The sequence below is a fragment of the Lepidochelys kempii genome, chromosome 1, assembly GCF_965140265.1.
Source record: "Lepidochelys kempii isolate rLepKem1 chromosome 1, rLepKem1.hap2, whole genome shotgun sequence".
Taxonomy (NCBI): domain Eukaryota; kingdom Metazoa; phylum Chordata; order Testudines; family Cheloniidae; genus Lepidochelys; species Lepidochelys kempii.
In genome coordinates this window covers 217,591,304-217,615,123 of record NC_133256.1, presented here as the reverse complement: position 1 = coordinate 217,615,123, position 23,820 = coordinate 217,591,304, and the positions used below count along the sequence as shown (strand labels likewise).

The 23,820-nt window shown below is 42.3% G+C and overlaps 1 protein-coding gene across 7 annotated transcripts in view; it reads right to left on the bottom strand.

Moving 5' to 3' along the window:
* TSPAN9 (tetraspanin 9) overlaps positions 1 to 23,820 on the bottom strand; it is a 266,949-nt gene that overhangs the window by 197,967 nt on the left and 45,162 nt on the right. Inside the window, exon 1 of one of the 7 annotated variants that reach the window (XM_073314320.1) lies at positions 14,772 to 14,792. The exons of the other annotated variants lie outside the window; for them this stretch is intronic. The gene's annotated coding sequence lies outside the window, so the exon portion shown is untranslated. Of the gene's footprint in view, positions 1 to 14,771; positions 14,793 to 23,820 lie in introns of those variants that run through there. 7 annotated transcript variants of the gene reach the window in all.

Below are 23,820 nucleotides of genomic sequence, written 5' to 3'. Positions count from 1 at the left end.
GGCAGGGTCGTCTGGTGGCTCAGCAAGTCAGAAACTCTTCTCTGCTCTGGAGGGGTCTAGCCAGTCCCAGCAGTCCATCTCTGGTGCACATGATGCAGGAGGAGAGGCCTGATAAGAGATCTTTTTGAGTTGATGCTGCTCAGTTATATGAGGTAGAGCTGACCTTTGCTCTGTATATTCTAGAAGTGGATGAAGGGATAGACTAGATGACGATGATGGTCCTTTCTGGCCTTAAAAGTCTAGGAGACTGTGGAATAACCCTTACTGGAGATATTCAAGGTGGGAATTAGACACTCTTCTACCAGAGACGGTTTAAGGATAACCAACTCAATCCTGTCCATTGTGCAGGATAGACTAAAGACTCTCTCAAGGTCTCTTCCATGATTCTATATGGATTGCATATGTTAAAGTAGCACCCACACTCATACAGAATCTGGCATGACTGGCAATCTTTGCTCAGAAATTACTCAAAACTGCAAAAGGAGGGCAGGCTTGAAGAATAGCTGTATAAGAGTTCCATCTTGGAATAGCAGGGGATCCTGCAGGTCTGGAGTACAACCCACTGTCACAGCCAAGAGGGGAGTCCAGGACTGGAATAGCAGGGGGGCTACAGTGCAAGACTGAGGACATGGGCAGAATTCCATGCTTCTGAAGCTTGCACTAAACTAGGTTTTTAAACACACCCACACAAACATAAATCAATCATTTAAGAAAAATCTAAATTAAAGTTGAAAAACACTGAATAGGCAGAGATAACTTATTTGGAAACACTTTTGGAATCAGACACCTAATAACTGGCACAACAGTGACAGTCAATGAGTGACATGGTACTAAAACTGCCAAAAGAAATAAATAAGCTGGCATGTAGTGTTAAATCAGACACTGATAAGGCCAGTGACAGTGCAGTGACATTTGAAAAGGACAGCATGAGACAATAAAAACTTAACCACTTGCTGCCAGCAAGTCTGCAAATCTCACCATCCGCATTTCTGTCTCATGCCAAGAAATCCAGCCCTCTGGAATTCAGAGATGTAAGCACTCTTTTTTTTGCTGGAGGTCACCTAGCAATAACACACATGAAATACACACAAATGAAATTCTCCTTAAAACAGAGAGGTCTCTGATGCTAATGGGAAATGTGGTATTTGGAGAGTTGATGAAATTGCAACAGCTGTTGCAGGGGGGAAAAAAAAAGAAGAATGAAACGCTGGAGCCATCCTAACAGCTGGACCTAAGGAACAGCCCAAGAGGAGGGATATCTTGGAAGTTCTCATACACCTCTTCTCCCCACAACCCCAACTCCCCTTTTTCCTCCAATTTAAATTTTAACTTACAGACAAAAAGAATAAAAGGTAAAAATAGAACAGCCTAAATTTTTTCTCATCCACCCAGACAACTCATCATCCATTAGATCACAAATCCTCCATGTACAATCTTCAACATTATGGAGATGTGCACCATAGAAAACCTCACTACAGACAGTTAAACGCAGAGAAGGCTAATAAACACAAATATAAATCAATGACATCAGTCAGAGACATCTGCACCAGAAGATTTTGCAGCTCCCCAAAAACAATGAACAAAATTCAAATAAAAACTAAAGGAAAAAACCCACCAACCACATACCTACACTCTTCAGCAGCATTTAAAATCACTCCATCCTGTACAGAGGTGATTAGTAGCTGATGGCCAGCGTCTGCTTACTCAGTTTCTTTTAGATCACAACTAGGAGCCAAATCAAATATTCACTTCACCCTCAAATTCCATGAGGATCAGTAACATTGATGCTTGGACAAAATATTCCAGGGACCAGAGCAAGGTTAAGGCATGGACCATGCTGGTAACTCTTGTGATTTTATCCCAAGTCTTGTAATACTGGGTATTTTTCTTAAAGCCCCAAGTCCTGGAGCTGTGAGAGTCACAACTTTCATTTAAATAAAAGTTTCTAGCCCTCACAATTGTGAAGAAAAGCTTGGATGTGAGAACCCAAAAGGTTCAAAAGCCAGAGGGCAAATAAAAAGAACCCAAAAGCTCACAATTTGGGGTAGGGGGGACTGACTCACAGTTTTTGAGCACTTGAGGTTGGCATTACTGCATAGGCACTAAGGGAAATCCATTTGAGCAAGCTCAAGGGTAATATAATATTTTTTGTTGTTTTTTTTTAAACACATCTCACAGGTTGCAAGGATTATGAGCTGTCACTCAATGTCAAATTCAGATCAGACACCCTTGTTTGGAACAACGGGAGAAAGTGGACTGCTACCAGGTGTGTAAGAGTGCAGGGAGATTAAACTGCAGGAGAGTTCTGGAACAAAGGACTATGAAATGTGTGTCCTAAAAGGCGGGAGTGTCCCAGAGCCTGGGCTCCAGCGCAAGCCCAAACATCTACACTGCACTTTTATAGCCCCGTAGCCCAAACCCCACCAGCCCGAGCCAGCTGACATGGGCCAACCACGGGCGCTTTACTGCGGTGTAAACATACCCAATGTGTTCTGGATGTCACCCATAATAGCAATTTTTAAAAATATGCATTTAAGTGGTTTTACCTTTATTTACTGTTAAGAGTTCCCTTATGCATGTTTATGCAAAGCATGATAGCTCCTTGAGGAACAATGTATATAAACCACTCCAGTGATGATGCCCTGTTTCTTGTTTGGTCTGGGAGTTTGGGGAGTACAGTGCATATTTTCTACCATCACCCTTTTTTAAATTAAATACGTTTCCAAATGATGCCATCCTGCCATAAATACATATTTTTATGCTAACTGAACAGACATAACATCCCTTTTGTTTGGACAATTATACGTTCCTGTCCTAAATAATGGGTTGGTGGGGAAGAGAGCCGTTCTCGCCCAGAGAAAGAATGAGTTTAATGAGTCATGAAGGTGCACAGTGTGAAATTTTTCCAGTCTAAAGATCACAAAATAAGGCCCCAACCAGGCCACTAGCTCACACAGTATAATTTCCTTTTGTTTAGTATCTTATACAAACTGCATCCCAAAACACTTCACAGAGTTAGATAATGGGAGAGACAACAAGAGGCACAGACGACGGAGGAAAGGCAGCTTTCAGCTGAGATGTGAAATGAGATGGACATTCAATGAGGCAGAGAAGCCATTCCGGGTAGCAGGAGTGCAGAAGAGAAGGCTCTTACGCTGGCAGTAGTGAGATTATGCTAAGGGCCTAAGAGGAGGCCAGTGCTAGATTGCCCGGGGAGCAGAGAATGGAGTACAGAAAGAAGGTTCATGAACAGGCTGGAGCAAGGCCCTGTTACAGGAGTCTGAGAATTTGGGGCTAATGAGGGGTAGTTAACACAACTATGCCAGCAGCTTATTAGTGGGAACAGGAAGATGCTAACATCTGTCAAAGGATTTCTGCTAGCATTTAGTCAGTGCTGTCAGAAGTGACAGATTTTTTATTTTGTCCTTCTTCACTGAACATCCTCTTAACTCTAAATCTGCTAACCTGATTGTTATATAAAATTTTAAATACAAAATACTACTGTGTAGTGGCTATCTAATCAGTTTCAGCCACAGATCTCAAAGGCGGCTAGCAATTATCGTCCCAATTCATACCTGGGGAAACTGAGGCATGAGGTGGTGACGTGACATGTCCAAGGTTACATAGCAGTGACAGAGCCAGGAAAAGTAATTGGGTTTCCTGAGTCTTAATACAGTCCCATTCACTGGATCATGCTGCCTTATGTAACCTACGCATTCCGTATCAGAGAACATCTCTCTCCTCCCAAAACACTAAGCTTCTGTTAAAATTGCCTTTGAAGATTACACTCTGTCATCTCCCCCACACCGTTAGCTTTCTGACAATATCAACATTAAGATATTACAGCAATAGGTGCCTTAGAAATACTCAAGATAGAGACTGGGCTAACCAATTTTCTTAAGGCAATCAGCAAGCTCTTCTGGCGCACTCCTGTAACACTTGATGTCCATGGGCTAAAAACACACAGCTGTAACGACACTTCATTTTAAAGATGCATCAGAAACTTGCAATTCGTGATGACAAGTGTATTCTGAAACTTTACCCAACTGAGGTGGTTCACTGGCAACCTGCCAGGCTCTGGAGGGGTGGAACTACTTTGCTTAAAATGTATCAGATTGCAGCAGCCCTCATCTTTCATACAGAGGAGAAGAACCCAGAGATACAAGGGCCAGTATCAATGCTCCATCTTTATCAGTGACCCTCCACTTGTAACAAGACAGAGCGTTATTCTACAGTCTTAATATGGAGATACAGTTCACATATACTACAGGTCCCAGCATGCAATGCTCCATTTAGATCTGTGTGACCCTGAGTTACGAAATATTTGACAATACTCCGCAGCATACTAGTATGTGCAATGTACCGTTTTGCAAAAAAATACTTACATCTAAGCTGCTCACTGCCGCACTTTTCCATACGGAATAGAAGGGTCACTGTTTAGCACACGTGCATTAGCAGGGTTCTGTAGCACTTTGCAGAAGCTGTTTATAGTCTGTGTCTTGTGAATATTTTATTAAGAAGAACATTAGGTTATATAAAAGCAAGGAGGTCAAGCAATGAATAGGTTTGTATCTCGATATCCCCTTGATGAAAGGTACGTGATCTAATGGTTAGAGCATGAAATTGGGAAACAAAGGTTCTCTTCCTGGCTACACCAAGGAGGCAGAGGCAGGTCACTGTGCCTCTCTCTTTCAAGTTAGAGGTGACTATAAATATCCATCTTTGTAAAAAGAAAAGGAGTACTTGTGGCACCTTAGAGACTAACCAATTTATTTGAGCATGAGCTTTCGTGAGCTACAGCTCACTTCATCGGATGCATACCGTGGAAACTGCAGCAGACTTTATATACACACAGAGAATATGAAACAATACCTCCTCCCACCCCACTGTCCTGCTGGTAATAGCTTATCTAAAGTGATCATCAAGTTGGGCCATTTCCTGCACAAATCCAGGTTCTCTCACCCCCTCACCCCCCTCCAAAAAACACACACACAAACTCACTATCCTGCTGGTAATACTATTACCAGCAGGATAGTGAGTTTGTGTGTGTGTTTTTTGGACAGCAGGATAGTGAGTTTGTGTGTGTGTTTTTTGGAGGGGGGTGAGGGGGTGAGAGAACCTGGATTTGTGCTGGAAATGGCCCAACTTGATGATCACTTTAGATAAGCTATTACCAGCAGGACAGTGGGGTGGGAGGAGGTATTGTTTCATATTCTCTGTGTGTATATAAAGTCTGCTGCAGTTTCCACGGTATGCATCCGATGAAGTGAGCTGTAGCTCACGAAAGCTCATGCTCAAATAAATTGGTTAGTCTCTAAGGTGCCACAAGTACTCCTTTTCTTTTTGCGAATACAGACTAACACGGCTGTTACTCTGAAACCTGTCATCTTTGTAAAGTGCTTTGAGATCTATGGACCTATATGCCAGCAAAGCTCTTGTCCCTTGAGAGGCTGGGATTAAGAGTTCTGCGAGCCAGCAGACAGAGGAGAGAAAGGGAAGAGAGGCAGCAGTGAAAATGAATCAACATTACTTTAAAAACCTCTTTCGTTCTCAACTGTTTGACTGTCATAGTTTCATTGCTTCCCCTCCTTTCAAGTCAATGTTGGCAGTTTTCTGCTTCAGCTGTAGGGAGTAAGAAGCTGAAGCAGCACCTTTGTTGCTGACAAACAGCTTGAAAATTCTAAGCCAATCAGAACCAGAGGATTAGAGGAGCCAATCAGAGCACAGATATGTGCACGTTCCCTATATGGCTCAGAACCAGCCACACAGCGATTATGTAAATTGGGGCCTTTCAGCCAGAGGGCAGGGATTTGCATGAGGGAGGAAAAAGCTGTACTGTTATGAATCAGTAACTCAACAGAATCCTGATGCTTTGACTGCCTGAGACAATTCCATTTCAGTACAAGCCTTATTATTTCTTTTATTCATTCTGCCCCCACTCCATAAATTACCCATATCTCCAATCCCTCTAAAAACGCACTCCAACCCTGTTTTCTTTTCTCATTACAGTTCAGTATAAAGCAGTTATAAACAGTGTCATGGCCACCTCAGAATCAGCATTTCAATTCCTTCCTTATCGAATACTGGTTCTACCCTGTGTCTGGGTTTCCTTTTGTTCGTGATGTATTTATCAGATCACTCTTTATTTCATTCAACTCTTAGGCTATGCATTTTTATCTCCTTGGTTTTGTTTCCACATTATTTAACAGCTACTTTTCCTAAACTGTAAAGCTATTGCTTCTTTGCCTACCACCATCTTCTGAAATGGATTAATTTCCTTTGTTTATACTGTTACATTAAAGTTACTTATAAATTGACATCCCTACTGAATTATATATTTTCCTGGGTATACGATTTGTTGTTTCACACAGAACACAAAATATCAAGTTCTGTTATCACACAAATCTCATCTTCCACATTTAAGATGTTCAGAGAGGTTCTACTTTTGACATGTATTCCTCTCAAGTCCCCTTATAAAACTTGAAATTAGAATCCCTCAACCTCTTACATCAGCAACACACTCTGCAAATGCCCATCCTGCTCATGTTTTAGTATTATTTTCTTTATTTGCACTGTCCTGACAAGCCTACAGCTGACACTACGCTAGCAGCCATAGGCTGAATCAACACCAAAGAGCTGAATCTCTGGTAATTAAGCGGGCAGAGTGCATCATGAAGTACTGACTCATACTGTTTTGATTGCAATTTTGTAAGAAATAAGAGGAATTTTATAGTATTGCCAACTCCCATGATTTTATGGCCCATATTGTGATATTCAAGGGTTTTCTTAAAGCCCCAACTGTAAGAATCAAATTATTCTCCAAAAATCTCCGCTTTCATTTTTAAAAGTTTCTAGCCCTTCTGGTTGCAGAGAAAAGCTTGGAAATATGAACCCTACAGGTCAAAACCAAGAGGTCGAGGAAAAAGTACCAAAAAGTGTATTATTTTTAAAATCTCCTAATTCTTGAATACTTATGTTTGGCAAAAATGTGATCGTACTGTGAAGACAATCCAAACAATACACTCTGAGAAGCATCTCTTTTCTGTGATATCTGTAGGCACAGTTTGGATTATTTTTATTTTTTAATTTTAAAAAAAAATTTTTTTCCCAATCTGATCCATGGCTATAGTTTAATGCCTACATGTACAGAACCTAAGCAAGGGCATTACTAGCTCCACCTTCCTGTTCAGTTAGGTTTCCCTTTACTAGACAGGAAACCCTCACCCAAAATGGTTGATGACCTTGGTGCTTTCCCTCACCTCTGGTAAATGGTACAGTCATATCCTCAGCATTTAAGCATCAAGGGACATTTTAACCAAACATTATAAAACAATTTGGATACATTGGTGGTGTCCAGTCAGTTTAAAAACACCCACAAACAAAGCCACTAGCAAAACAGACAGCATAGTGCAGGATACGTGGCAATTAGCAGATCTGGGAACAGGAAATATGTTTTTCAAGTGTATCAGAGATCTTTTCAAGTTGCTAGCTAACAAGACTAAAAGCCATCCCAGAGTCTGCTTTCCCCAGGGATATGCAGGAACCTGCAAGTATCATCTGTGCTAACTGTCCCATCTTCCAACCCACCTGGTTCGTTATGGGCTACCCTTGGCTACTGCTTGTTTTAGATTATTAGCTATAATTGCCATTAATATTGCATAGTCAGGATCAGAAGACAAGTAAGACAGTAGCTATCAGATTACCATAGTCAAAGAGGTCTTTTCCTCATGAATTATTACAGTAAATTAGATCCTGTAGGATACCGTGGGGAATGGGAAGTAGAGGCAATTATCCAAATTCAAAACCTAATAAATAATTGAGATTTTAAAGACAGCCTAGTTTAAAAAGAAAAAACGTTAAATATAAAAGAAATCCAGAAAACTGCCTGTTCCTTGTACTTTGAAAACCTTTTGGGGCTCTATTCTCCCTGCCTTCAGTCACTCAGACCCTGCAACAGAACAAGAAAGCCCCTGCTGTTTAAAGGGACAATAGCTCACCTGTTAATTTCTGTCCTCCCCTCATCAAGCCTCACACAAATGTTTGTGTCTTTACTCACAGTACCAGGGATGGCTGTAAAAAAGCTGTCAGGGCAGCCCCATAGAGTAATCACCGCTTCATGCTGCCCACCAGATATATATATTCCAAAACACTAATGAGCACTTAATATAAAAACCTACCATGTGAACTACGTGATCACTTTAAAATCCATCCTAAATGGTCAATCACGTGGATTGTATTGGTGAAAAGTCTTTATGTAGGAAAAGACAAATAGGCAAGACAAATCTTCCCCTCAGGCTAAAGCTCATTCTCACTAAATACCTAGGAGGACTGAGATAACTATAGGAAAACTCCTATAGAATTCAATAGAGACTAACTAATAGAGATGTAATGCGGTTCTATAGAAATGACTCTAAAAACCTCAAGAGTTTAACAGAGAGGATATCCTGGCTACAGAATCCTATGGGTTGACTTAAATACTGTACAGAAAAGACATTTGCTAGGATTTTTCATATGGACTGAGCAAGCTAAATGCCCAGTTAAAGACTTAGGTTTTATTATTAATTATTATTTAGACTTACAAACTGCAAAATTCTCCTTCCTCGGGAAGTATCTGAGGAAACAGAGAAAATCTAGCTAGTAGTGCTGAATAAAACCAAGAGATACTGACTTTCCAAATTTTCTCAACAGATACTCAGGTTCTCTTCATCCACAGTGGCCACTTTCCTTGCTCCGTAAAAGAAGGCTTAGGCACCTCACCTTGTAGCATGCTAAGATGCAAGGATGTATTATTTACTTAGCAGCTTCTTTCCCCACCCCACCCTTTTTGCACTATATCGGGGTGGAAAAGGCTGAAGATGTTCAGAATTGCCTTGTCTTCCTTTGACAAGCTATTATTGCCCTCCTGACATCCAATTTATGTCATAACAACCCTTTCTTGCAAACCAGATTAGGATCAAAGGTAGAAAGTACTCATTTCCAATGTAATTCTGTATTTATCTTTGGGATAAACACAGGAGGAATAAATATCATCATGACCCTGTCTTTGCGCATTATGCTACACTGATGTTCCGCTAACAAGTTTTCCCATTCAGATCCTCCTTGCTGGGGTTATGGCAATTAGAAAAGGGACTTGATAGATTGATGGGGGGAAATAAAATGAGAATGAATTGATGGGGATGTAGGAAATGTCAGAGTGCTAACCAGAATTAAGTTGCCATGGTGGACATTTCTTTTACAGAGGTTTGGAAAGCTTAATTGTCTTTCAGTAATACCACTTCACATGAGAGTGAATGGTTAACTTTTCTGTCTTGCAGAGTTCAAATTAGCTGCAGTAGCTAACTGCAGGATCTTAACAGAGCTGAGACCAAGGCCCAGAGTAATTCTGACCAAGGCCCAGGCTAGTTCTGCCATGTAGAAACTCAGGAACAGATGGTGATTTCACTTTGTTTCTCACACACACACTTTATAAAAACGGCCACACTGGATCAGACCAATGGTCCATCTAGCCCAGTATTCTGTCTTCCGACAGTGGCCAATGCTTCCGAGGGAATGAACAGAACAGGGCAATTTTGAGTGATCCATCCCCTGCCATCAAGTCCCAGCTTCTGGTAATTGGAGGTTTAGGGACACCTGGAACACAGGCTTGCATCTCTGGCCATCTTGGCTAATAGCCATTGATGGATCTATCCCCCGCGAACTTACCTAATTCTTTTTTTTAACCCAGTTATACTTTTGGCCTTCAGAACATCACCTGGCAATGAGTTCCATAGGTTGACTGTGTGTTGTGCGAAGTATTGCCTCAGGTTTGTTTTAAACCTGCTGCCTAATAATTTAAAATCAGTTGATCCCTTGTTCTTGTGTTATGCAAAGAAATAAATAACACTTCCCTATTAACTTTCTCTATACCATTCACAACTTTATAGACCTCTATCCCCCTTTAGCCGTCTCTTTTCTAAGATCAACAGTCCCAGTCTTTTTAGTCTCTCCTTACGTGGAAGCTGTTACATACCCCTAATAATTTTTGTTGCCCTCCTCTGTAACTTCTTCAATTCTAATTATGGCTGTCAAACTCTACTCCACACTGATAAAGCCTCAACTGGAGTAATGTGTCAAGTTCTGGGTGCCATATTTCAGGAATGATGTGGACAAATTGGAGAAAGTCCAAAGAGGAGCAACAAAAATTATTAAAGGTCTAGAAAACATGACCTATTAGGATAAGATTGAAAAAACAAAAACGGGTTTGTTTAGTCTGGAGAAGAGACGACTGAGGGGGACATGATAACAGTTTTCAAGTACATAAAAGATTGTTACAAGGAGGAAGGAGAAAAATTGTTCTCATTAACCTCTGCAGATAGGACAAGAAGCAATGGGCTTAGATTGCAGCAAGGGAGGTTTAGGTTGGACATCAGGAAAAAAATTTCCTGTCAGGGTAGCTAAGCACCGGAACAAATTTCCTAGGGAGGTTGCGGAATCTCTTGTCATTGAAGGTTATTAAGAACAGGTCAGACAAACACTTGTCAGGAACAGTCTATTAGGTAGTCCTGCCTTGAGTGCAGGGGACTGCACTTGATGACCTCTCGAGGTCCCTTCCAGTTCTACACTTTGATGATTCTATGATGATTCCAAGATCTCTTTCTTGAGTGGTAACAGCTAATTTAGACCTCATCATTCTGTATGTACAGCTGGGATTATTTTTTCTAATGTGCATTACTTTGTACTTATCAACACTGAATTTCTTGGTTCAAAGCAAAAACATGTTTTGTTGTAAAAAAACAGATTTTCCTAAATGGCTGTGATGCCAAAGGAAATCCATCATGTACAAGATGTGTTGAAACGTGGTACAAATCTTGATCATCATCCAAACAAAAAGGCTCTTCTCCCATCTCCTCACTGCCGCTCTGAGTCCAAAAGGCACATAAGCTCATACGTGCCTAATGTGATGGGATTCCACATGTCACAAGCCCCTAGGCGTAACAGTGCCCAGCAGCCATATGTGACTTTTTTTAAAGCCCAAATCTGCGCAGTATTACAAAACTGCAGCAGAAGCCATGAGAAACACTATCATGGGCAAGAGCATATAAACAAATTACAGAGTCCTGCACAATTTAGCTAATATTGCTGCTTTTTTAAAAAAATCTCAATTTGAGAAGAACTGCACATTTTCCTAACCAAGGCAGAGTCAACTGAGACCATGAGAACAGTTTGAACTCGTAATAATTTACATATATCTAAATCAATCATTTACTCAGCTTACTCTCAATTTAAAAAAAAAATTGTAATGACGATAACTTGGCAATGAAAATGCAGCAATGTGTTTTCTTCTGAGAGCACTCAGTAAGACCAGTAACATGGATCATACAGAATAGTTTTACATCTTTATTGTTAAAGCAGATGGTCAATTCTATGTAATGAGGAAACACAAAATAGCACCTGTTGCACTGGTGAAGGTTAACTAAAATTCAGAAAGAAAATGACCAGCTTTGAGTATGGCCTATCTGCTAACAGACTAAAGAGCAGCCACAATGTTTACACTCACAACACACAAAAATCACATGTGCACGCAAACAGGCACTTGCAAAAGAAATTACCTAATCTCAGCACTGCTTAATTCCAGAAGTTTCTATCAGGAGAATAGAGTATGTTAATCCACTTTAAAAAGACATCTGGCAAATTTGTTCTAAGGCTTCTGAAATGTGAGGTCCCAGGCTACTTGTAATTTGTATGGCACAAAACCAGCACTACGCCCTGTTTTAAATCCCCACCACAGCATTAACCAATATTCTCATGAACTACTAGCTCCAAGATCATTTTCAGATCATCCATTGCATACTATAAATGGCATTCAACCCAAACTCTGAAGAAAGCTTACGCAGAAATGAACCTATAGAAATTTGTCAGGGATGTGTATTGGTAGGGTTGCCAACACTGTATTTAAAAAATATGGGACAGACCTCAAATGTCCCCAATCTTGACTTGAACCTCTGGGAGCAAGTTCCTTCCATTCCCCCTAGGATCCCGACCCAATGTCTGCCACCCTCTCTGCCTGCCAGCAGCAGGGCTCAGTATGCAGCTCCCACACAGGGGCAGTCGACGGCTGTGTCCCACAGACCGGCTCCCCAGCAGCCAGCTCCGTCCCCTGCCTGTTGGGATTCATCTGAAGTGGCAGGCCAGGGAGCAGCGCCAGCATCATACCAGCATGGGCGAATGTGGGGAGCCAGCCGACAGCTGAGCAGAGAGGCAGCAGGTCCGAGCTGCACTGAGCTGCTCCACCTCCTCCCACTGCTGCCACCACACTGTGGCCTGGCTGACTCGGTTCCTCATCCCTGCCCGGCAGCCCCAGGTCACATGGGGGAGGAGCCAGAACCGGCAGCGGAGGGGGCACCTTTGTTTGGGTGTCTGAGAGGGGGCTCCTGCCATCTCCACTGGGGACACACGGTGGGGTCCCGGCCAGCACTGGCTGCAGGAGGCGAGTCACCAAACGGTGTGCAAGAGCCTGATCCCAGGCCGCAGCCTCATAGCATGACAGGGGATGGGGTAGGTGATGGGCCCAGAAAAATGGGTATTGATCATCCTGGCCCATATGTGTGAACACCCTAGCCCCACAGTACTGGGTGAACTTGTCCCTGTGACCCATCACAGCCCCAGTCCCTCTCCCACCCAGACCCCAGACAGCAACACACCCCAGCCTCTCTCCTAGTAGCAGAGACTCTACGAGCAGGGTTGGTTACACCCTGAAGTACTGATCCCCTTGCCAGACAGAGCCCCTTCCTGACCCTGGCCCTTCAGCACAGCTCCAGGGCACACAGCCCTGTCCTCATACCCTGCCAGACAGAGCCTGCACTGGGAAAGCAGACGGGGCCACTCTCAAGGGCTGAAGTCAGCAGGGGGCTCTGTCCAGCCAGGGGCCAATACTCAAGGGTGCATCTTCCCACTCCTCTCCCAACCCTGGCCCTTGAGCATGGCCCCATGTGCTTTTCCTGTGCAGCACTGAAGGGCCTAGGTTGGAAGGAGAGTAGAAAGATGCTTCTGTGAGTATTGGCCCCCTGCTGTTGAAATATGGGATAAAAGGTAACCCTTACTGATTTAGTATAGGGCAGGCAATTTTCTATTTAAACAAGGGATGTCCTTTGTAATACAGGACTGTTGGCAACCATATATGTTGGTTATTGGCTGTGGCTAAGAGTATTATTTTCCATCTGCACCTGGTAATGAGTGCACAAACTGCTCTCCAGTGCAGACTTTGCCACAATTATATACACTCTTGTCACCTTGAGATTAGACTACTGTAATGTACTCTACATGGTGCTATAACCCATTCAGAAACTGAAGCTAGCATTGAATAATGAGGGGCTCAATTATTAGGTGGAGGTGCACATTAGACCTGTGCTTCCACTAAGCTACGGAACTCAAGGTTCTGGTTTTAATCTACAAAGTCCCAAATTGTTCTAGGACTGATCTGAGAGGCTGCCTCCCTCTCCATGACATTTTACCATAGTGGAGATCCCCTGCCTCTGACAAATGAGAGGGAATTGAGGGCAGAGCATTCTCTGTGAAGGGTTCTTGACTTGACTGACTCACTGCACCCTTGGTAAAAAGAAAAGGAGTACTTGTGGCACCTTAGAGACTAACCAATTTATTTGAGCATGAGCTTTCGTGAGCTACAGCTCACTTCATCAGATGTTTACCGTGGAAACTGCAGCAGACTTTATATACACACAGAAATCATGAAACAATACCTCCTCCCACAGTCTAGATCCATTAGCCTTATGGGCAGGCAACAAAGCCACTACTTTCTCTCTTTTCTTAGGTTGAGACGGGGAGTGGCTGAAGACTGGAGATGATCAGATTTATGGGCAGTCCTTTGGTATTATTGCTGTATTTAAATTTATGGGAAAGGAAACCAGAGCTTAGGATGCACACCTATAAACATATTTATAAATTCCAATAGTTAAAATGATACTGCCAATTAAGAAACAGGGACATTCCCAAACATACAAAAAAGCTTTGTGCAGTTAGTACAGATAGATTAATAGATTTTAAGGCCAGAGAGATCCATTATGATCATCTAGTCTGAAGTCCTGCATAACACATGCCATAGAATTTCACCGAGTTATCCCTGAATTAAGTCCACAACTTCTTCCAGAGTTAGAGCATATCTTTTAGAAAGACATCCAATCTTGTTTTATAGGCTTCTTTCCCACCAATACAATCACCAGGAATCAAGGCACTCACTAGCTAAGGAAACAGTAACATCCAAATGACTCTCTCACTATCAATCTGCACAACCACACAACAATCAATATCCACATTCCTATCCTATATGCCAGCCCAACATATTCCCTTCCAACACAAAACACAATCCACATATCCAGTTATTCAAATTCAAAAGGCACAATCTCCAACCATAGCTTTTTTCCTTTAAAAGCCTACAATACTCACACATTATCAAAATACAATCTCCATCTCTGAAATATCTTCATCTTCTTCAATCTTCAACACAAAGTGTTTACCACACTACGTATCTTTTAACATATTCTCTATAAACAAACATCAACTTTATTTTTTTTTTGGTAGAAAAAGAGTTTATTTCTTATTCAAAACATTCCCCAATATTTCTCTCTCTCTCTTCTCGGTTATGTGTGGTTTAAAATAGACATTCCTCAAGGTTAAATATATTTCTTGAAATTAGAGTACTCTAAGGCAGTGGTTCTCAAAGCCGGTCCACCACTTGTGCAGGGAAAGCCCCTGCTGGGCTGGACCGGTTTGTTTACCTGCTGCATCCCCAGGTTCAGCCGATCGCGGCTCCCACTGGCCGTGGTTCACCACTCCAAGCCAATGAGGGCTGCAGGAAGCAGCACGGGCCAAGGGACGTGCTGGCCACCCTTCCCGCAGCCCCCATTGACCTAGAGCGGTGAACCGCGGCGAGTGGGAGCCACCATCGGCCGAAGCTGCAGACGCAGCAGGTAAACAAACTGGTCCGGCCCAGCAGGGGCTTTCCCTGCACAAGCAGCGGACCGGCTTTGAGAACCACTGCTCTAAGGTCAGATTTTAGGTTGGTTGTTTGAGTCTGAATAATTGGATGGGAGGGTTATGAATAGGTTTGCATTAGAAGGGGGTGGCTTTAGATTTGTTTCAGAAGGGGTAAGGAATGTGCTGTGGCAGTGTATAGGGCAGGAATGTTGATGTTCTCTGTGCTCATAAAGATAGGTAATGTGGGTGATTTAGATGCTAATGTTGTGTTAACTAGCGATTTTCTAGATTGTTAGTGATGGTGTTAATAGGAAATGCTCTTAAGCAACCTTAACTAAGGGCCAGTATACATTGGCAACCTGGCAGCGCTTTAACGTGGCTTGTGTAGTGATGGCAGAGCGCTGGGAGAGAGCTCTCCCAGCGCTCTAAAAAAACCACCTCCACGAGGAGCATGGCTCCCAGCGCAGGTGCACTGTCTATATTGGCATGTTACAGCGCTGTAACTGTCAGCACTCAGGGGGGTGTTTTTTCACACCCCTGAGCAAGAAAGTTGCAGCGCTGTTGCCAGTGTCAACAAGCCCTAAGTTTGTGGGGAGAGGGGAAAATGTGTGTATGCTATATGTATTATATGAATTGAGCCAAAAACATCCGCTTACAAATGCAGTTATTCTTGTTAGCTTTCTTACTATAGGTTACAATCATTGTACACAATCCAATATAAAAATATTAAAAATGACAAGCCTGGCTGTAGAATTGTATATAATCGTAACTCAAGCTGATTGAATACAAGATCGTTGTAGATTTCTTTCTTCATTTTTAGTGAATGACGTTACTGTACAACAAATAAACCCATTGTGCACCCTCCTCCTGAAAAAACACTATAAAAATGTAACATAATATTATGCCACTTGCCAATGGAGCAGGATTTATTGTCCATAAAAGAAACTAAAGGCTATACCAGATGCTTTCCCCTACGGGCTCAAAGAGGCTGAGAAACACAGAGGAGGCTTTTGTTATTTTTACTGTTTCCATGTTTGTTCTCAGGAGTTTGACACACTTTGGGAGGAAGAGACTATTATGTTAGTTCCTTGTGGACTTAACTGACTTACACCAGAATTTAAAATATTCTGTTCACCAGCCAAACCAGAGCAGTGGTGCCATTACTGATAATAGTCTAACCCATCTTAAATAGCAAGATACACAGGAGGTGGCAAGCACTAGCAAGCTGCTGCAGAGATCTTCCGTTGGGAGGCCTCGGGTTGACTCCTGTTCTTACAAGGAAAGTAGGATTAGGAGTGGAAGTCTAGAGATTCCACTCATGCACTTGTATGTGCAAGAGGTATAATATTATGGTGGAGAGGGGGCACGACCTTTTCCAATTTATGCAGACAAACACATAGATTCCCGTGGAGGATAAGGAAAAAGACAGTGGCTCCTCTCATAACAAGCACAGCGGGGACACAATAGGGAACAAGACCAGGATGGTGGCATATCTCATCTGCCCCACCAAAGACAGCAGATAATAAAAGATAGCCAGTTTCCCTCACACAGATCAAGCCCTGGAGTCAGCAGGATCTATGCACTAGACAGACTACTTTATCTCTCTTGACTGGCCTGGCCTTTCTTCCACATGATAAAGATGTTAGTTATGAATTGAGTTCAAATAAGATCAAAATAAAAGGACGGAATTTGAGGTGAATAGTAATGAGATCTGATCTATTTTCTGTGCCAACAATACCAAAATAAACCAGAAGATATATTTTTCAGATAAACTATTTCCCTCTAGAAACACCCACAGACTACCACCAGAGAAAGATGTCCAGGAGCAAGAAAGTCTACATATATGCATCTGAAGATGTGGTTTTTGCCCACGAAAGCTTATGCCCAAATAAATCTGTTAGTCTTTAAGGTGCCACCGGACTCCTTGTTGTTTTTGTGGATACAGACTAACACGACTACCCCCTGATCCTGGAGCAAGAAAGTCTACACACGTGCGTGAACTCTTCTGCTGATAGCATTATACAGGAGCTATCAAGATGTTACATAACAGAGTGAAAAATTAAGCACATCACTATAACAGATATAAAGCTTCACCATTCCTCAAATCTTAGAAGTTACAACATGAAAGACAAACAAGAGGAAAAATACACTAAAGCAAAATATCTCCATTATCTTAGAGGAGTTTTTGTTTTTTTTTAAATAAAAACGTGTCTATTGGGCAGATCAGCCTCTTAAAGATGATGCGTTACAACAGCCCCATTAGACATGCATTGGCCTGTTAAAGAGGCATGTTCAAATGCAGTTCTGCTCTAAAACGTGACCATAACAACACCATCATCTTTCCTCCAGGCCTGCTCCCCACATATATTCAGAGTCCTATCTACTGACCTGCTGGTTCTTATTCCTGTTTGCCCTGCAGAATCAATGCAGTGCACATAAGGGGAGCAGCAATCTACTCCTTCCTGTGCATCACCAAGGAAAGCATTTACTAAATTCAAAATCAGTTACATCTGTATATATCCACTGATGACAAGGACATGGCACAGGTGTTATTCAGGGCATAATTCAAACACAACGCAGTTGTACAGATGTCATTTGAAGACCCAAATTCGCTTGTACACAAATTCACTTGAATTTGCAGAGCTGGCAGTTTAAAGAGGAAAAAAAAGACCTAAACCATAAAATACCATTTTCCTTGTCAGTTGATATTAACCTTTGGTAATCAAGAGACCAATATAAAGGACTATCATGGCATTTTTACAAAAGTATTCCAAAGTCAACCCTCGTTCAAATTGAGTCTATGAACCAGCAGTGCTTGGTTAGAACATTTCTGTGCCCAAAATTATTCGTAGCACTGTGGTTTGCTTGTGTGTGTATACGTGAGAGCGAAAGTGAATGTGGGGGTGGCTGGGGAAAGTGTGTGGGGGGGAGATTCTCTGTTGATATCTGTGCCCATTTCAAAGCAGCTGTTTACAGTTGGCCTGATTTTTCTGAGGTGCTGAAACACCTGCAATTACCAGGCGCCCAATGGGAGTTGTGGGAATCAGAACCTCCGAAAGTCACAGTGGGTGGTTTTAGGGTATGAGCTCTGCTGGAACAGACCAGGCGACATGCACAGCTGCCAAGCACTGGGCAGCTCCATGTGAGACATTTTTAGACAGAGAGAATTAATCACCAATTTCCCCTTCGGGGTCTCCTCCAAGCAACAGGAGCAGGTGTGGGGGAGACAGGAGTCTAATCCCCACACACCTAAAAAAGGGGAGGGGATGGAGGGCAGACAGGAGTGGTTGGGGGAAGAGCTAACAGGGACAGAGTATTAAGTGGAGGAGACAAGGCCAATCAGCTGGGGGGTGCTGCTGTGGGGAGGCTCTGAAAGAAGGATTAGCTGGACGGGGGGAGACTGGAGGGCTTTTGAGGAGATGGGAGAGCCTAGCACAGCCTGAGAAGGATTAGAGTCCAGGGAGGTGTGTGTGTGCTGGGGAGGAGGGGGTTAGTGGGGTAATCCTTTCAGCCTCTCTGTCAGATCCCTATTTCCCTCCTTTCTGTTCCCCCCACCTCCTTATTTGCAGCTGCCACATCCTCCTCCTCCCTGGGGCACCACACTGGCCTCGTGCCAGCAAGGGGAGCAGAGGGACCAGAGGCAGGCGTAATGGAGATGGGAGATGAAAGACATATTTGCAGCCCTGGATATGGGGCGAGTCATATGGCCTCTCTCCTGTGTCTCTGATTGAATAAGCCTAACCCATGGGAGGGAGGGCGGGGGGAGGGTCACCAAGCTCTGCAGAAGATGAAGTCCTTTTCAGCTGGTTTCTCAAGGACAGAGCTTACCCTGACAGTTGAGCTCTCCGATCCAACTGGAAAAATCCAGAAAGAAAAGAACACCTCCCTCCCCTGCATGCCATGTCTGAGAGAAACTAGCCCAGCTGGCTTCAGTACTTCCTTTGGGAACAGTTTTATTTCTATTTTATACTCAGCCTGACAGAAGTATCTTCCAGTTTTAATGGGGGAAATTTTTTTCCCTACTAAGCTGAGTTCTTGTCACATCTCACTGAGAGCCGTGGTGTATTATTCATGGACTGAGGCTTGTATTGCTCTCTGGAATTCCCTCAGTTGTCTTCTGGGAAATGACTGTGGAATATTAACGTTTTTGGGCATTCTGCAGGATCTGTTGTCAGATATCCCCCCAACAGCGTAAAGGGGAAGAGGGCTCAGAAGCAGAAGCCCTACAGGTCTCAGATGCGAAAAGGACAAAATGTATCATTTATCAAGAGGCCATAACAGGACATGGGAAGCAGGGGCAGAGGACACAGAGCTGCTTCAGAATCAGCCTCCCCCCAGTGAGGCAGTTCCATTTATAAACCTCAGAGAGCTGCAGCCTACAATGTTTTGCCAACTCCAAAGCACTCAAAGATCATGAGTCAGACCACAAAATGTTATATGATTTTTAAGCTACACATTTTTAAAATAATAAATGCTATGTCTTTAGGGGTCATGATATCATGCTTTCCTTTGCATCCATGAGGGCTAGAAACTTGTTTTTAAACAAAAGCTGAGATGCTCTCAATTGTATGCTGTCCAGATCTGAGGCTTTAAAGAAAAGCATTACATATCATGACACTCACGATAAAATTGCTAGAGTTGGATATGCTCCTAAGACGTTCTGTAACTGATAAAGATGCCAACAAGTTTTTTTGCACCAGGTGAAGGAACATCATGTTGATCCCTTATGCCAAGGTGGATAATGGATGAAAAGCTTCTCTTTTCAAGGCCTACAAGATTTTCTCTTCTGCAAATAGTATGTACTATTCCTCAAATATAAATCTGTGTGTTACTATTCAGCTGCAGATCTTTGCTTATCAGAACTCCAAATAATCCTAGACGATTCAAGAAAAGAGAGTGAGAGAAAGGAAAGGTACACCAGCAACCATTACAACAGTCAAGATTACAGGTTCCTTGCTTCCGGTCACAACGGTAGATAAATCCCAACTCTGACAATATATTTTTAAAGCAGTCAGCAAAGGGAACATGTTTGCCTACATACTTCCCCACCACACACCTTCTTCAACAAAAATACATAGTGTTTCTAGTTTAACCCAATAAAAACTCTTGAGGCCATTTTTCTTTTCAAAAAACTTCAAAAAAAAAATTTCAAAAAACTGAAATTTACAACTTTAAAACAAGTCATAATTTGTATAAAATATACGACTCTCAAAAAAATGAATACCAGAGAATAAATATATCCCATGTGCAGCATGCTATAAAATCCAACAAACCTGTTCCCAAACTAAAGTTTTCCATGCAGCACCTTGACCTTACATTTGATCATGGAGTTTACTGACTTTGGCTTCTTAAATAAATTGGTTCAAACTTCAAATTTAAGTTTACAGGAAACAGATAAAGCAAATCTTAATAATCACTAAAAAGGTAAGTCTTGACTCCTTGACTCCTTGACTTCTGACTAATTTAAATATAGAATAGTGCGATTTTAAACAGTAGAAAGTGAAGGTACTTTATAATCTAAATTTTTATTTTAAAAAGCATTGTAAAAAATAAGCATAGTGAGAAAAAAATAATTACTGGAAAGGAAAGTTGTATTATAAGCAATGAATTGGGGACCAGTAGTCCTGTAATTAAAATAACCGTCCCATTCCAAAAATGACTTCACTAGAAACTGAAGTGTTTTAAGCACCATCTAGTGGTGAAACAAACATATAGCCTATTATGCAGACAAAGACTTTTGGGTTTTTTTAAATGAGCTAACTAATACATGAATTGCATGCCACGAGGACTGAACACAAAGTTAAAACAAAGAGCACATTCAAGAAAAGATGTCTGGTCAGCTTTGGCCCATAATTTAGGTTTTGTAAAAATAAACCTTCAGAAAATTTAAGAACAAAGTAAAAGGTTCAATTTTTTTTTTATTTCAGTTATAGGATTTTCTAATAAACAAGAATACTTTTGCACCTCAAACCCTGCAGCATCAAGCTACTGAATGAGAACAGGGAAGTGAGACTGACTAGAAACAAAAATGAAAGCGCTTGTCTATTTTCATAACTGAAGCTGAAAGAAAAGCAAACATTAACACAAATGCATAAATATTAGCAAAATAAACTGGATTTTTAAAATTCACTTTGAATGACCTAAGCAGTTATATATAAACATAAGTCTGAAATTTGTCATCCTACCTAGGTATGAATTTTAACCAGTGTTAAAGGTTCCTTTCAACTAGCATGCACAATGAGGGAAGCTCTGAAGGAAGCCTTTGAAGAGCTTTAAATCCCTCACCAACAAACAGAATGAAAGCTGCGCACAAGCAGTGCACAATGACTGAGCAAAGAGAGTGCTAAAACGTAAGGTCACTCAATAAAGACAACAAACAGGGAGAAAGGAAGGCAAAAACTGCAAGAGCTGAAGAACAGGATATGCCATCAAAAGGACAGACAGGAAGACAGAGAGTTAGGCCAGGTCTACACTACAGACCCATATCAGTATAACTATGTTGTTCAGGGGTGTGAAAAATCCACGCAGTTATACTGACCTAACCCCCCCATGTAGACAGTGCTATGTCAATGTAGAGCTTCTCCAACTGACAAAGTTAGCACCTCTTGGGAAGCTCTCCCCTCAGCACAGGAACGTCTTCACTGAAGCGCTACAGCAGGGCAGCAGCGTTTTAAGTGTAGACCTGCCCTTTGCTGATTCGGAGAATAAACTTTCACCTCTGAATCACTAATTCAAATGCAGCCATGGTTGCTACTGACTAGGGCTCCAATCCTGCAAAGACTTAGACACATATTTTACATTACGCACTGTGCATCGTCCCACTGAGGTCAATGGAACTACTCGTAGTGTATAAAATTAAGCAAAAGCTTAAATCTCTGCAGGATGAGGGTCGAAAATTGCTATCACTACCAGCTGGTTTGGTCATGTCAAAAAAGCTGGTGAGCAACCTCAGCAGAGGGGGGAGCCAAGATTCAGTGGGAATGACCTTCTTGCCCCTAGAGATGGTTTCTCTCCAGGGCAGAACGGGATCTTATAGGTGGGGCTGGGCAGACAAAAGCTTATACAACAAACTGGATTGCAGACACCACAGGCATCTGTAGGGAATCGAACCTGTGAACTTCAGTGTCACAAAGTAGGTGCCTCTCCCACTTGAACTGAAGGAAAACCCTTAACTATGTGCAGGTATCAAGCTATTCTAGTCATTGGGCCAGCCATAGCAAAAGACATGATCACACAGTAAGGGGAAGTTTTGTGCTAACATCGGTTCAGCTCTATTTGTGGTAGTAACACTGTGAACCCTGGAGTAAACTGCCCTCCAGGTGTTGACACCATTTTAAGCAATGTCATTTAAATCTGCTCTATACAATGTTACAAGACAGTGCTTGAAATGATGGCGGAAGCCAGCAACCTATCTACGCTATGGCTTCCAGCACCGGTAATACAATGGAGCTGAAATGGTGTTAGCACTGGTGGGGAATTTTTAGAGCTGTTCTACACAGTTTTTGTATTCATTTAACTACATCAGTTTAGAAACAGGTTTCAGAGGAACAGCCGTGTTAGTCTGTATTCGCAAAAAGAAAAGGAGGACTTGTGGCACCTTAGAGACTAACCAATTTATTTGAGCATGAGCTTTCGTGAGCTACAGCTTAAATTGGGACTTCCTTATCTCCCAGTATGGATGCAATTATCTATATAACAACATTCCTGGAACGTCACGCTGAAACCTAAAATGTCTGTACAGTCAGTGTGACACAATGGAAACAGCTAAAAGACCGAACACTTTTTGTTCAGAATATCACCAGGTTCAGTCATCACTGGGATTTGCACTCTGTTACCATCCAATTTTTAAGCTCTCCGTCATTTTGACACTATGAATTACACCTGCGTGGTGTGCAGCTACACCAAAGTATGTATCTGTGCCATGCCGAGAGCCGAGACCATTGTGATATTAGAGGTAACCCAGCCAATCATCACCCTTACTCCACAGCTAATTTGCATGCAAGAATTTCATGGGCTTCATGGGAGAGACCGCACAGCAGGTGGCCCAAATGCCACATCCATGTACACAACTCCCAGCCACACCAATCAACATACCTCTCCAAGCACAATTGCCCTAGACCAGCAGATTTCAAACTTCATTGCACTGCGACCCCTTTCTAACAACAAAAATTACTACATGACCCCAGGAGCCCAGGCAGTGGGGCTCAGGCTTCAGCATCAGCCTTGGGTGCCAGCAAGTCTAACGCCAGCTCCGGCAAGCCCATTAAAACACATCCCACATTTTGAGAACCCGTCCTAGACACAATTCAACACAACTAGCACACACAATAAACATATACAGCCCTTTATCACATCATACACCCCTCATTTGCCACTCCCATAAATCAACACAACCCTCCCAGCACAACAGAACCCAAACACAGCAACATAACCAGCACATACCCCTCATTCACTATCCCCACAAATCAACACAGTTCTTCTAGCACAACATAACCCACACACAACAGCACACCCAGCATACATGATAATCCCAAACACACGCAGCCCCTCATGGCAGCACAGACCTCTCATTCGCCATCATCAAATCAACACAACTCTCTCAGCACAATATATACAACTGCATACCCTCAGCTCATATTCACCATGAAACCATAAATTAGAGCAGCAAAGCTGCGGGTCTGTCACCAGTAGCTGTATAAAAGTATTTCCATTATGGAAATAAGTTTATATCAGTATGGAAACAAGCTTTTAGATCATTTCCTTGGTGTAGATGGCCCCTCAGTCTATTACATTTGCAATGCCACTACCTGCACTGTACCTGCTCTTTGAGAATATCATTATTGGTAAGAC